The sequence below is a fragment of the Nerophis ophidion genome, linkage group LG04 (genome assembly GCF_033978795.1).
Source record: "Nerophis ophidion isolate RoL-2023_Sa linkage group LG04, RoL_Noph_v1.0, whole genome shotgun sequence".
Lineage (NCBI taxonomy): Eukaryota > Metazoa > Chordata > Actinopteri > Syngnathiformes > Syngnathidae > Nerophis > Nerophis ophidion.
Genome location: NC_084614.1, coordinates 51631464 through 51637463, shown reverse-complemented (window position 1 = coordinate 51637463; position 6000 = coordinate 51631464). Strand labels below are relative to the sequence as shown.

The 6000-nt window shown below is 35.8% G+C and overlaps 1 protein-coding gene across 3 annotated transcripts in view; it reads left to right on the top strand.

Moving 5' to 3' along the window:
* The first annotated feature begins 347 nt into the window (after nucleotides 1–347).
* Nucleotides 348–6000, top strand: part of srrm3 (serine/arginine repetitive matrix 3) — a 145316-nt gene continuing 139663 nt past the window's right edge. For 2 of the 3 annotated variants that reach the window (XM_061898261.1, XM_061898259.1), the window contains exon 1: nucleotides 348–562. The gene's annotated coding sequence lies outside the window, so the exon portion shown is untranslated. Of the gene's footprint in view, nucleotides 579–6000 lie in introns of all 3 variants that reach the window. The other variant, XM_061898260.1, reaches the window with a different exon arrangement.

Sequence of the window (6000 nt, the reverse complement as noted above, 5' to 3'; positions counted from 1 at the left end):
TGTCAAATATTTCCGAAAGGTTCAACCGCCACCCGCCCGAATCTATTTAAAATCTATTTTTTCGTCATGTCACCCGCCCGACGTCCGCGGATGAGACCGCAAACCGCGCATGTCTAGTGTGTTCCATTAAGTTTTATTTTTTTTTAAATGAGCAACCCCCTTCTTATGTAAACAGTTCATCGTACTGTTTTGTATTATTGATATAAAATGGGTGTGCGTTATAAATGGGTTGTAAGTGCGTTCCAATAATACAGTTAATATTTATTTTTTTAAATGAATAAAAAAAAAGGAAAAAGCTAACCTCCGCTTCGACAGAGGACGCTGTGAACCAGTCCGTCATGTTATCAGCCATGACACGGTGAGCTGTCCACTTCAGCACCACAGGCGAGCAAACAACTGCTCTTGTTGACGGACTAACGGATCTAATCAGCACCGAAGCCCGGGACAGCAAATACAATAAATCAAATATATCGCATCGAAGATATAGCATCATACATTTAGCATCACATACACGTCAACTGGGAACGCTTGACACCTACGGGGCTGAAGACTCCGGGAAAAGGTAGGAGATTTGAAAGGTATTAAGATCAAGTTGATAATAGCTGACATATAAAATGACTCACTCTTTTTCCTCTGTTTGGGGAACAAGCACGTTGACGCATGTTAGCATGTCTACGATAGCGTATCTACAGTAGCATATCTACGTTAGCATCGTCCGTTGTTCGTTTCGGTCAACAAAAGGCGACATGCCCGTCGTGCAGATCCGCTCTATTCATCTCTTATACAGTATATTATATTATATTTATCGCTTTTGTATGTTTTATTTATGTCTTTATCTCTTCTTTTTATGTCGTGATATCTAAATCATCTGCTGCCGCTTAATTGTTCCTCTTCTGCCTCCGGAACAATCGGTCATATTTGTATTTCTTCCAGCTTTTATGAACCCTGCATGAACACTTTGTGGACTTGTTTATCTCGCAAACACACTTACAATGGGAATATATAGGCTTTATTTTACTTTGTAACATGAAATATTGATAATTTAGCTTGACTAGCAATAAGCTGCTTTTAACCAAAAAGTTCATGAAATGTAATCATCAATCTTGTTCAGTACTTCTTAAAGCTTATACCATATTTATTATATTAATTATCCTTTATAGAAACGAGACGGTTCATAATGTGTGTGAATTGTTTGGCAATCTTTTTAAATTAATATTAACTAACTGTAAGAATTGATTAATCATGTGCCGATAACTACATGAAAAATTATTATTTTACTTTATTACTTTATTAACCATGATGTCTTATTCCCGGTACAGTATATATATATACACACACATATATATATATATATATATATATATATATATATATATATATATATATATATATATATATATATATATATATATATATATATGTATGTATGTATGTATGTATGTATGTATATATATGTATGTATATATATATGTATATATATATGTATGTATGTATATATATGTATATATATATATATATATATATATATGTATGTATATATATGTATATATATATATATGTATATATATATATACACACACACACACACACACACACACATTTTTATTACTTGTATTACTTCTACCTTGATCTATATGGTTTTACCTGCTTATCAATATTTATGTTGGATATTTTGGCTACTACTGAAATACAAATTATTGTATTTAATATCGTATATCATATGACGGGACAGTATTTTACAGTGGCCAACAACTCATAAACAAACAAACACCATTAAACAAATGCAAAGGAGAAATGCTGCAAATTGAAAATGCTGCTATTACATCAATGCTGCATCAGGAAATCAAATACAACAGAAACATGCTACAAATGTCACGAGGGAGGCGCTAGACATTGAGTCCGAGTACGCTATGTTGTGTACCTCTATTGTTGAGGTGGCCGGTCGGAGCTGTGGCCGCAAGGTGGTTGATGCCTGTCGTGGCGGTAATTCCAAAACCCGCACCAGCGGTGAGTGAGGGATGCTGTCAATCTGAAGAAAGAGTCCTATCGGGTACTTTTGGCTCATGGGACTCCCGAGGCAGCGGACAGGTATTGACAGGTCAAACAGTGTGCAGTTTCCGCAGTGGCAGAGGCAAAAATTCATACATGGGAGGAGTTCGGGGAAACCATAGGACAGGTTGGGTAGACTATGTCTCCAGCTTGCCTGGGAATGCCTCGGGATCCCCCGGACGAAGTGGATGGAAAGAAGAAAGCCTGTAATTCTCTGCTTAGGCTGCTGCCCCAACAACTAGACCTCGGATAAACGGAAAAAAAATAGATGGATGTATGAATAGTGCTTCAGTTCTATTGTTGGGTCATTTAGCTATTTTAATGTTGTTGCAAGGACAAAACATATGTTAGGTATTCAAAGATAGAGAGGAAAGGGAAGATAAACTGTGACAAAGAAAAATGTAGCCATTTGGATGATGGTACTTGATTACTTAAAATATTTGGAGAGTGTCACGTTTCTACCGTGTCAACCAGATAATCAATAATGGATGGAATCAGTGTCGAGTTCCATCAGGTGATCCTGGTGTACTTTTGTGGGTGTCTAGCAATTGATACTGAACAAAATCCTTTGCATTTTGCAACATATTCACAAAACAGAATGCAGTAAATGAAAGTTACAATATTGTCTTTAGAAATATTGACCTTGTTTCTAATAAATGGCCTATACAATTACTATTAGGTTCCTCCCTCCAAAATAAATATGCCTGAGTTGATAGACACTATTAATGTCAGTGTTGGTTGTGAACTTTTATGTTTCAAAATAGACAAAACAGATGTCCGGACAGTCATTTTGAAGTTTTGGGTTTTTTGGACCTCATGTTTACACCCCACTTCTTCACTGATAACAATTTTGTAACACAAAAAATGACTTTGTTATACATTCAAAAATAAAGCTTGGATCAGACAGCTACAGGTGTGGGAGCCGAGTTTTTTTGCATTTAATTTAAATGTAGTGAATAGGCTAACCAAGCTAATGTCCTGTTAAAATGGGACTGTAATGTTTGCACTAACAGTGCTGGAAATTTCAGGGTACTTCATTCACATAGCAAAGCTTTATATTTGATACTCAATAATGATAATATCTTGACATGTTGATACTGTATTACAATTAAAATAAAAAGAAAGCAGAAATACATTTCATATCTTATAAATTGCATTTCTACAAGTAATTTTGCATATTGTAGCACCTTTGTTTTTAATTCTTCTATGCTAATAAGGTATAGCTGTATTTTTATGTGAACTTCATTTTTACTGACAGTTTAGTTAAGAAACATAGTTACTAATGACTCAGTTTTTTATTATATATTATTGTATTTAGATGTATTTTTGGTCATTAATTTATGAGTCCTAAATGCGGTATATTTGATTAGTATTTATTGTTTTAATCAGCCTGACCTAAGACAAGGGTTTATGTGTTAAATAGATTACCATCTTTGTGATTATCATTTGACATGGTTGTTAAGATGTTAAACTGTAAGTAGTACTATTCAATATGATTCAAATCTAGATTCAGATTGTTAATTCAGTGGTAATATTTGTGTAGGCCCCGGGTCCCTCTGTAGTTTAAAAGCCGGGCCCCGAGGTAAAAAACGTTAAGAATGCCTGTCTTACAGAATGCCGTGGTGTATTTTTTTGAAGGCTTCCCAAGATTTGGTGTTGCGTTTTGATCCAAAATGGCTGACGCAGCAGTCCACGTCTTTAGATATGTAACAACATATTGCACAATGTATCAAAGGGCAAAATACAGTTTAATGTGAGAAAAAAACAAAACAATAAAATAATGTGGAATGATTTGATTATCTTGTTGTAAAATTACATTTCACAATATATTGATATATTGTCACTCTCCAAATAGCTGCTAGCCAACATTAGTGTAAATACATTCATTCCCCGGTTTGTGTTACAACACTATTGGAATGTTAAGAAGATACGTTTCCCAAATCATCAGTACTTTGAATATTTACTTACTTTACAATGATTGATTAGGTGCCGGATGGGGGTATTGTTATGTTTATTAAGTGGTTTCGGCATTAATGATTTTTTGCATCAGTGTAAGCTTTCGTGATGATATACAACATAGGCTGAGATCCGTTGGTTAATTGGTTTGTCTTTGGTTAAAAACAAATAAATAGTTAACGGTACAAATGACAAGAACATAACTGTATTAATAATCCCCAGTTAACACTCTTCAGCCATGCTGAATATTTGTGTGCATCTTCTCTGAATGAACATTTAACCATCCTGTGTGTGAGTGACACTTTCTCACACAGTCAAACCAAAATTTCATCAGAGCTGAGCTGCACTGCGGGGGACAATTCTATTTACTTAGCAATGAGCAACAGAAGATCACACGCAGGAAAACAGAGAATGTGAGCAACAATACCGCTAGAAATAGGATGCAGAGCTTTCACCATTTCGTTGCACAGCAAAACAGAATTGATATCATCCCATACCACTTCTATTGTTTTGCTACAGGAATTTGCTATTAGGAGCAACATGGACCCAAAATAAGCATTTGCTTGCTACCTCATAGTGCATATCTGTGCTTACAGATATGTTGGAGAATTGTCAGACTTTGCCCCAGTTTGCCAATTTACATGTGGCGGTGGGGGCGTGATTTAACATGATGTCATCATAAAGTTTGCATAATCGCCAATGAAGCATCTATTTTCTTCACAAAAGCGAACAAAGTTGTACACACATTTAAAAAGCACATCTGTGATTTTAGTAAGACCTCTATGAAAACGAAAAAACAAAGACTCGGATTTCCGTCACCCGGGCATGGGTCACCGGGGCCCCCCTCTGTAGCTAAGCCCGAAGTTAGGGCTCAATGGCAAGTGCCTGCACTGAAAAAAATAACTCATAAGATTTACCTGAAAAATTTTTTGTAAGTATTTGCACGCAAATGATTTAAGTAAAATTTAATGCTGCAATATCCAGTAACACTCACTTGCCAGTATCAAGTAAATTCTACTTACCATATAACATAACAGTTGTGAAGATATTAACAGTTACTTAATTACATCCAAATTTTAAGTTTTATTTATTTAAACAAATTAAGTAAAGTCTACTTGTTTTTCATCAGTAGGAATATTCTTTACTCAAAATTTTAATTAAGTTTTATATACAGTATTTCGGAAGGCACATTTTTTTAAAACCTCTTCTCACTCCTGCGCTTATCAATGGCGTGCAGTAAAAAATTGAGTGTGATAAAAAAGACTTAAATAAAATAATTCTGCGGCCCGGTGATTGGGGACCACTGCTCCTCGGCATTTCATCGCACCAACTTTTGCACCACGCTGTCTACGTGTCGGAAGGACGCACGCGTTTCTCTGCTTCTAATGCGAGATTGCAATGCATACTTGGTCAACAGCCATACCTTTTACACTGACGGTTGTGATATAAACAACTTCAACATTCTTACTAACATGCGCCACACTCTGTGAACCCACACCAAATACATTTCTGGAGAACATCGACTCTGTAACACCCATAGTTACCCAATTACCCATAATGCCACCTTGCAGTGCTCTTTGAAGTGATTCTAAAGGCCGGAGCAGATCCAGTCGGCCACAGCCTGTTGTGCTGTGCGCATGCATCGTCGTGCATGCATTTCAAAACACTACATTTTCAGAGTAAAGTTTATGTAATATTTTTAGGTTTATGTACGTACAACTATTAAACATTTAAATAGTATGAGGAAACATAAGTAAAACTTACTCTTCCCCCAGATTTCATGTATTAGGTCAATAAAATGTTAAATTTTACTTAAGAAACTCTAGTTCTTACTGAATGTTAAAAATATTAGGTATAAATTATGACAGTTACTCTAATAGAGTTTACAGCACCAAAAAGTCACTTTTTTCAGTGTGATGCCCGGCCGGGCACAGCCTAAAAAGGCAACGTGGTTCTCCCCTCCAATGGTCTCACAACTCATAGGAGGGGGAATGG